General features: G+C 39.7%; 1 protein-coding gene across 1 annotated transcript in view; it reads right to left on the bottom strand.

The window, feature by feature from the left end:
* Positions 1 to 6,204, bottom strand: part of lrrc24 (leucine rich repeat containing 24) — a 28,121-nt gene extending 21,917 nt beyond the window's left edge. The window contains exon 1 of the mRNA XM_037681581.1: positions 6,095 to 6,204. The gene's annotated coding sequence lies outside the window, so the exon portion shown is untranslated. The remainder of the gene's footprint in view (positions 1 to 6,094) is intronic.
* Between the last annotated feature and the right edge of the window lie 3,674 nt (positions 6,205 to 9,878).

Here is a 9,878-nt window from a genome sequence, read left to right as displayed (position 1 = left end):
ATATATATATATATATATATATATATATATATATATATATATATATGCATATATAAATGTGTTTTAAGCCCTTCCCACACTCTTGCAACATTCTAAACAGTGTTTCTAAACTCTAAACACTCTAAAAGAGCACAGAATGTCAAGAACTCAGCTCTCTGCTACAGCTGCACTCTGTGCTCTCGGCCACGCCCACATCTCCGCTGAAGAATGAACATCGACAGAGGAAGGAGGTGGGAGGAGGAGCTGCAGGAGGAAGTTTACCTTGCAGTGTGGGCTGCACACAGGTGCAGCAGGTGCTAAATAATTTAAAATAATTAATTTTAAATAAGAATTCCATGCTAATCGTGCGGCTCATCCATCAATCAGCCAGTTGTGTGTCATGTCCAATCTTATTTTGAAAAACCGCGATAAATAAACTGCGAAGTAGCGAGGGACGACTATATTTCAGATTTCTGTCATCTGAGAACATTTGCAGTTTTAAAAAGTTTAATGGTGCATGTAAACATTATCACATTAAAAACCTTTAAATTACCATCACTTAACATTTGACAGTTTTCTACTAAGAATTTTATGATTTTTTACCTTGAAAATTGAGTCCCATGACCGGTGGTGGTCCATGTTATAAATGTAGACTGCATCACTTTAATATCAACAGATATTGACTCTGTTTTCACACCTAATACATTTCCTTTTGTAACATAAGTTTTCCAGAGAACACTAATAAACCACCACTGACTTTTTTTTTCTTTTTTAGAGAAAATAACTTCAGACTTCTGTGTAAATACCTGACCAACACACAGTGACAGCAGCGTAAAGGTTTATAAACAGGGTTTACATGAACTGGTATAAAATCTTTGCAATATTAATTGTGTATATAGATAGAAGATATCTGCAGTGGAAGTGATTTCACTAAGACTGGCTTTCTTACCCAACAAATTTCTGCTACCACAATTTCTGAGGGAGCATCTCTTAGATGTCTGTCACCTGCCTGGTCCTTGGACTAAGGTCAGTTGATGTCAGAGTTCTGTGAGGCCTCCATCACATAACAATGTGGATGGAACTCCTGAGGTAGAGAAATTGGCAGAGGTTTGTGTACCTGTGCTAATTTCATCTTCAGGGTTTGAAAGCAGCAAAATTCCCCAAGTAATGTAATGCATGTCTTTCCCAAACAGGAGAAAAGTTGTAGGAGTGACTTGTGACAAAAGGGTGGCAGCAAAGGTCTAAAGAAAAGTTTACAAACAGTGGTGAGACCAGCTATGTTATATGGTCTGGATGGAGACAGTGGCATTGACAAAAAGACAGGAAAAAGAGCTGGAAGTAGTAGAAATGAAGATGTTGAGGTTCTCCTTATGAATGACAAGGATGGATAAGATTAGGACTGAGATTATCAGAGGTACAGCACAGGTTGAACAACTGGGAGATAAAGTTAGAGAGACCAGACTGAGATGGTTTGGACATGTCCAGAGGAGGGACCGTGGATATATTGGTAGAAGGATGTTAGAAATGCAGCTGCCAAGAAAAAGACAAAGAGGAGATATATGGATGCAGTTAGAGAGGACATGGAGGTAGTTGGAGTGAGGACAGAGGATGCAGAGGACAGAGTGAGGTGGAGGAGCATGACTTGCTGTGATGACCCCTGAACAGGGAACAGCCAAAAGAATATTAAGATGAGTGTTTTTGAACCTGACTTATTGTAAACAACTGGCGGAGTCATATTTTACAACATAGAGTTTTTCTACAGAACATCTGTCATCATTCCACTGTCTGACACTTTTCTTTGTTTTTTTTTTTTATAATTTCTTCTGTTCAAACATCATTTTTCCTCCATAGATTTTTCTCTGTGTCCCAACCGGTGTCGCTCCACCAGTCAGGGTTGGTGGATGCAATCGATCAGAGCAATTTCTTTCACCGAGGACATATTGGACGCGCTGTAGAAGTTATGAGTCAGTGAATTACGTTTGATCAAAATAGGAGAGTTGCATTTTCCGTTTTTGTTTTGTTCTATTTTTACCAACTTTTGCTGCTTCTTCTTCTTCTTTCTCTGTGCCCGTTCCTATAAGTCACTGATACATTTGCATACAGCAATCAGATGTGACGGCTGCTCAGCAAAGACTTGCTTCACATTTGAAGGGATAAATGGGATCAGACAGGCTGGAAGATGGATGTTTCAGAGCTCTAATCCTCTCCTACTCAGAATACAATTCCTCCCTCTTTCATATGTGCCTTAATTCTGGTTTAAAAATTCACATGGCTAACTTTTCTTTTCATTCCTTTTGTTTTTACACCACTGCATTTCTCCCTAGATGTACGTAAACTGTAAATATTGTTCCATATTTTGATGCTGAAAGTGCAACTCGAATGACTGAGATGAAAATTGTGCTTCAATAATGATTGCTTATCATCTCCATTGTATTGCTTTTCTGTAACATTGGGTGTGCAGTGGGGTCTGCAGAAGGGCTGAATGAATCCCCGTATATTGTGTTTCTTTGTTGCCATGGAAGTGACAGCATCTTCTGGCTTCAAGTGATGGATGTCAGACGGATGTCAAATTATACTCCGGCTTCGAACCTATATTGTGGTTATCTATGCAGTCACATATATAGAAACAAATTATGAAGAGCCCCCCCCCCCCCCCTGATTTTTATGCATTCTTCATTTCAGCTGATCTTTTCCATCTGCTCACAGTCGGACCAGGACTGAGACAGCAACACAATTACATCTTATGGGGAGATTTCAGTTATCGTTGTCTGGCACACAGTAGCCAATGAAAAATTAAAAATTTCTGCAGGCAGAAGGAGTCAGCATGTCTATACAGATCTGTCAATGCAATACAGATCTTCCACCACCATCACCTCCACCCTCAGAGTAAAACAAACGAGGTCCTATCTTGCGGCCTGCAGCTCAGCTTCCAGTGCAGAATAGCAATTAAGTCGGGAGAATGTGCATCGCAACTCGGACATTCAGAAAGCACTACTAAAGCTGAGCATTCAGACAGAGGATGCACGACGGTCCTTCTGTAGGAGCATGTAATATTTAACAGTACAGCAAGCATTAATCTAATCAGAGCATATTGCTTCTGTCAACTCTAATAGTGACACTGCATTGTTTCTGACAAATTGAGGGTCTGCTGTGCTCAGCATACATCTGCAAACATCCTTTTCCCCACAGGATCACCTTCAGATTATTCATAATACAAGAAGATGACATTTTTTTCAATGAAATAAATTGAATTTGTGTCTTCTAAGATCATAATAGGTGTTAGAAGACACAGATTTAACATTTTTCATAAGATCATAATAGGTTTTTGTGTGTAGCAGCATGAGGTTTTCCTGATCAACCTCTTTACAGAGTAATGAGTTAGTAAGAGACACAGGAACAGCACACCAATACAATCAGGGTGACCCATGTAAATATGTTAGCTAAACTTTGCCAAACCCTTTACTACAGTCCCACAGATGATCCAGCATTTTTCACATTTGGGATGAATTGTTGAAGGCAGAACAAAAAAGTGGCTTCCTTGTTGAGGAAGGGGCTGCCAGTTTGTGGAGCTTATAGGCTTTAAAGCTCACTGTTAGTGTCTGAGGTAACAAATCTAATGCAGATAATCTATTTAAGAGAGCCTTGACGTCCTTTTCAGGGACACCACCAAGTCATTGGTTCAGGTATGTTGACGACACCTGGGTTAAAATTAAATCTACGGAAGTCCAACATTTTACTGACCACATCAACTCTGTGGATAAATACATCAAGTTCACACGAGAAGATGTAAAAAATGGCAGGTTGGCTTTCTTGGACTGTGAGGTCTCAGTCTCTGATGGAGGACATTTGCAAACTGAGGTGTACCGCAAACCCACCCACACAGACCAGTATTTGCAGTTTGACTCCCATCACCCTTTGGAGCACAAGTTAGGAGTCATCAGGACTCTGTACCACAGAGCAGACAGCGTCCCCACTAGCTCAGGAGCCAGGCAGAAGGAGAAATCCCACACAAGACAGGCTCTAGAGCAATGTGGATATCCTAACTGGGCCTTCCTGAAAGCAGAGAAGAAACCCAAACAGGACTCCAGTCAGTCATCAGGTGAAAAGGAGGAACCCAGGCCAGTGGTCATTCCACATGTTGAGGGAGTATCAGAGAAACTGAGACGTTTATTTTCTAAACACGTCATCCCAGTGGCTTTTAAACCTCAAAATACATTACGGCAAAGACTGGTTCATCACAAAGATCCAGTCCCCCGGCACAAACAGAGTAATGTTGTGTATGCTGTTCAGTGTCAGGAGGGCTGTGATCAGTCTTACATCGGGGAAACAAAACAGCCACTGGCCAAAAGGATGGCCCAGCACAGAAGATCAACATCATCAGGCCAGGACTCTGCGGTCTACACTCATCTCCAGGCCAGCGGTCACTCTTTCAGGGATGAAAATGTTCACATCCTGGACAGAGAGGAACGATGGTTTGAGAGAGGAGTAAAGGAGGCCATCTTTGTGAAAAGAATTCGTCCATCGTTAAACAGGGGTGGAGGCCTCCGTGTTCAAATGTCCCCCTCTTACAATGCTGTGATTGCTAGTATCACTCAGCCCTCTGTGAATATTAAACAGCCATCAGTGTGCTAATGATCCATTGTTAGGCTGATGGTCCTTCTTGAGCATGTGATCAGCTGGTTTTGGTTGTCAGCAGCAAACTGGTTGATCCACTCTGAGAAGGTGCTATTTAAGAGACTGAGCTGAATACAGCACCTCAGACTGAAGAAGTCTTTCGGATGAAAGACAAAACGTTTCTACATTTTTTTGTTGATTTGCTTTGTTTTGTTTTTTGAATATCCAGAGGACCAGATTGAACTTTTTTGGATTTTTCTACCTGGATTATTGAGCATGCATCAGGAAATCTAACGCAGGATAAAAAGCTCAATGTGTTCTTTTCTTTGACATACAAAAAGACATAAACAGACGGCACAAGATAATCACTGTTGGCACGACCATGTACAACAATGATGATTAAAGACCTAGCATTGCTTGAAGGAATCAGCCACTGCCTTTCAAGCCAAAGTTTTAACTGAATATCATTTTGTGTTGAGAGATCAGGAAGTTACAGCTGCTTTGATCAAAACTCAAAAACACCATTATGTGGAATGTCACAGGGTAAAGGGACATTCTTCACATTTAGTTAGTGCTTTCAGTATGTGTTGGGGATAACTCTAAGCTACCACCACATTAAGTGTTAGGGTAATATCTGTTTTACTGACGGAGTTATAGCCATTTTTGTATTTGCTAAATTCAACCATCTGAGGCAACCATCTAAAATCAAGTTGGCTCCGTAACGTAATCTGTTTCAGCTGTACAGTCACTGATTATTTTCTGAAAGTCTCATTTCAATCTGTTCAGCGGTTCATGAAATAATTTGCTGACAGATGGAGACGACTCCAAAAATTAATGGCAACGTTTTTAACAATTAAGTCAGATGATCTCAGATTCAGACTGTGTGTTGTGGATGACTCTCAGCTACCACCAAAATTTAACAGAATTTATGTCAAATTGATCATTATAGCCATTTTTGTGTTTACTGAGGTTGATTAGCTGTGGAGGCCATCTTTAATCGAGTTGACTCCAAAATGTAATAAATTGTAGATGTGTCTTTTATTTTCTGAAAAATTCATCAACATTTGTTCAGTGTTTTGAGATATTTGGTTGTTTTGATATTTTACTGTCATACCTGCACACAGTCAGGCAAAAGTATGTTTCCACCTTTCCCTATATTAACAATAACAATCATTGTAACGTGTCATACATGTAGGTTAAATTAATAATAAGTTTATGTATGTACTTAATTTAAAACAATGATGTTTCATTTCATTGTAATGTCAGCTGGAAACAGTATAGAACAGAATCACCTGTTTTGCTCTGTTATTTCCAGTTTTTAAAGCATCACCAGCAAAACAACAGAAAATGTTTTATGGGATTATATGTCATCAGACGGGCTCACAGTGTTCCTATCACCCCACCCCCCAACAACAACAACCCCCCACTACCACAAACACGCACACCATACTTGAGTCCTTCTATCCCAGCATGCACCCCATAAACACATCGGTGAACCTACCCGCTTCCTCCGCGTGGACCTGATCTGCGCTGCACACTCTCCGGCGACTTGAAAGAGAAATGATCTGATGGAAAGAAAATAAATCGATGTGTCCCACTTCAGATCACCGAGGGGCTGTTCTTGTTGTTGATGGTAGGGGCTCAGACTAACTGCGGCTCACAGTCTGTCCATCGCAACCGGACGCTGAGAGGAAAGTGCTGGATGAGGCTCCACTCACTCTGATATGCAGCTTTGGCTCGCCCCCCACCCTCCACTCCCTCTCTCTCCTGCTTCCACCGGATGCTCTCTCCTCCTGTAGTCACAGACTCGTCTAATTATCTGCCTGCAGGGATTTTTCTTTGTGTGTCTGCACATGTAGTGCATCTCTTCACTTCCTTTGTTGTGTGAAAACTCATATTTCACTTTTCACATGCAAATATTATTTTCCCATAGAAACAGTTTTTGATATTTTAACTTCCTTAAAATGTTTTTCTCTATGAAATTTGATTCAGTGAACATGTAATATTTTTGTCTTCCTTTGCTACTTTTAGCTTTTGTCTACAGTTTTGCTACATACATTCTTAGTCAGGCTTTTGATATATTTTAGCCAATCTTTTGCTACTTTTAGCTAGGTTTTTAATACTTTAACTACCATTTTGTCACATATACATACGCTATGTGTTCAACATAATGGTACTTCTTCCAGCTATCTAACTGTTAGAAATGGTGTACCACAAGGTTCAGTCTTAGGACACACCCTCTTCACAATCAACATAAGTAATGTAGGTCATATCCTTCCTGATGCATCCTTACATTTCTATGCTGACGACACAGTAGTTTATTGTCGAGCTAAAACAGTTGCTAAGGTTTTCATTTACAGTCTGCTTTCGACATCATCCATTCAGATTTGTTCCATTTCAAACTTGTGCTAAATGCTGATAATACCAAAGCGATGTTTTCAAACAGTAAGTTAGTTCCAGCAGATCTTCCTTCTATTTTATCTTCGAATGGTGTCCCTATTGAGTTTGTCGATTCGTATAAATACTTGGGTATCTTGATAGATTTGCATCTCTTTTTTAAGCCCCATGTTGAAAACTTGGTAAAGAAACAGAAAGTTAAACTGGGTTTCTTTTTTAGAAACAGATCCTGTCTAACCCTGAATGCTAGGAAACATCTTGTAACTGCTACGTTTCTTCCCTCCATTGATTACGGTGACATTATTTACATGAACGCTCCTATGAGCACCCTGCAGATGTTGGATGCTGTCTATTATGGTGCACTAAGATTCATAACTGGCTGTGATTATCGTACCCACCACTGCACCCTGTGTTCACTGGTTAACTGGACATCATTAACTTCACAGAGACTTTCTCACTGGTACAGTTTCATCTTTAAATCATTTCTTGGTCTGCTGCCTTCATACATCTCCTCCTACATGTCTCTGCGTGAGTGCAGCTACAGCGTGCGCTCTCAGGACATTATTACCTGCAGTGTTCCCTCAGTGAGGACTGAACTAGGCAAAATGGCCTTCTCCTACTCTTCTCCTGTATCATGGAATACCTTGCAAAAAGATCTGAAGCTCTCGACCTTGACCTCTCGAAGTGGCTTCAAACATTTGCTAAGTTGATGGCAAAAACCAATGCAGACATGTTCCTGTTTTTAGTATTCTACGTCACTTTACAGTATAATGTAGCTGGTTTTTTTGTTCTTATATCATTTCTTCTATGCACTTTTCATTATTAATGCTTGTTTATGAGTGTCTATTGTTTTCTGTACCTCAGCTGTGTTCTTTGTTTAAAACAGGTCTCTCTTGTGTATGAGTCCTTGTGGCTCAATGAGACTAACCTGTATAAATAAAGGTTGAATGAATACGTAATTTTGGTACATTTAGTTAACCTTTTTGCTACTTTTTAAATAAATTTAGCTGATTTTAGTTAGTATTTTGATACTTTAAGCCTTTTGCTGTGTTTATTTTTAGCTAGTGTTTTGCTACGTTTAAATTTTACCCAGAGTTTCTATTTTTTTTCAGTTTATACTAGTGTTTTTAACAATTTGGCTAGTATCTTTCTACATTTAGTTTTTCACCAACATTCAGTTTGTTTTATATTTTCCAACTCAATTTCAGCTTTGCCAGTAAGTTTAAATAAAGCCCTTCAGTTGTCAGGATTGACACATTTCTACTGAAAGTGTTATTTCTGGGTTTATAATGTAAATGCTGAGTCAGCATTCACATGATTGTTTTCCTGTTTATGGTCCTCTGGAGTGAGTTCAGATTTCAGAACCATGGACAGCAGCACTTTGTTTGAAGGGTCACAAAGGTTAATCCTCCACGCTCTGATGTGGACAGACGTTCCCAGGTCAGATTTGTGATTGTACTGATGACTAGAAACACAAGTAGAAAGCCACAGGAAGAAAAAAAAACTGATCAGAAAAGTGTCCTTTCTGTCAGCTGTCTTCAGGCTGAGACATAGAATGTGTTAAGATTACACTCTGTTTACCTGACCTTCACGAACGGCCTCCAGATGTTCTGTTAAATTTTATTTTTAGGCATTAGCTTTATTTCATATGTTGTGCAGGAATTCTGCAGCACAGTTGCCAACTTATGTAATCATACTTGACAAATGAACTTAAAGCCCCCTATGCGGGAACTAATCATCCAGTACTCTGATTTTATCTGACTAGTGTTGTAACTGTATTTTTTCTATTGCTGAAGTTCAGTTATTTTAAATACTGTGGTAAAATCCTACTTGGGAAAACCCATTTTCCTTAACATATTTCCGCTGTCCCAGTGGTTCCCAAAGATGGGGTCAGCACTCCATGTGGCTCATGAAAGGAAGCGTTTAAAATGTCATAGAGGTGCAAACAGTGTCAGATTGGGTGATGTGTCTAAAGGGAGAAATAGATGGCCTTATGTTGAATATTGTCAGAGGTTATGCTCCACAGGTTGGATGTGAAGTAGAGGAGACAGAGAGATTCTGGATGGCTCTATGAAGTGATAAAAACTATTCCCCGGGAGGAGAGAGTAGGCAGGTTGGTGTCAGTTAAAGTAATCGGGAAGGACAAATGCTGGTGGACTTTACCAAGAGGATGGAAATTACTGTAGGCAACACCTATTTACCAAACGGGAGAACATAGGGTGACCTATAAAAGAGTTTGCAAGTAAATTCCATTCTGTGTGAAGAGCTAAACCAATGGAGATTTGGGGACTGTAAAGCTGTGGCAGTGGAGAGTGTAGTTCTCCCTTGTAGTACTTTGTTGCACCACCTCTGACTTTTCTAACAGCTTGAATTCTCAGAGGCTTGGATCTACCTATTACAAACAGTACTCTCCATCCTTCTACCACTATTTGTTTCTAAATGCTGTGGCCAAATCAGCTTTTCAAGTCGGAGCCTTGTCATTGGCTGTTTTGTCCACATTTTCACCAGAGATTTTCAACTGGATTGAGATACAGACTATTTACAGACTATGCCATCCACTTCATAGTATGCATGTATGTTATTATTAAAGGAAATCTAAAAAATATTAAGTCAGGTCCTCTGGACATTTTTAGATTTTTCTACCTGAATTATTGAGCATGCATCAGGATTTCTTGAAGGAAAGTTTTCCTGTCCTTTGCCCTATGGCAAGCTACAGTATAAATGTAAAAGGATTCAGGCCATCATCACCAAACAATGGCAGACATTACAATTTATGCTTACTTGTTTTAAATTTGTTTTGTTGAGCATTTTCTGTTTTCAATACATTTTGCTTTAAGTTTTATAACTTGACACCTTGATGTCTTCCTTGTTGTACCAGTACTGTATTC

The sequence above is a fragment of the Nematolebias whitei genome, chromosome 9 (assembly GCF_014905685.2).
Source record: "Nematolebias whitei isolate Nwh7 chromosome 9, NemWhi1, whole genome shotgun sequence".
Taxonomy (NCBI): Eukaryota; Metazoa; Chordata; class Actinopteri; order Cyprinodontiformes; family Rivulidae; genus Nematolebias; species Nematolebias whitei.
The sequence above is the reverse complement of the archived record's forward strand: the minus strand, read 5'-3'. Positions and strand labels throughout refer to the sequence as shown.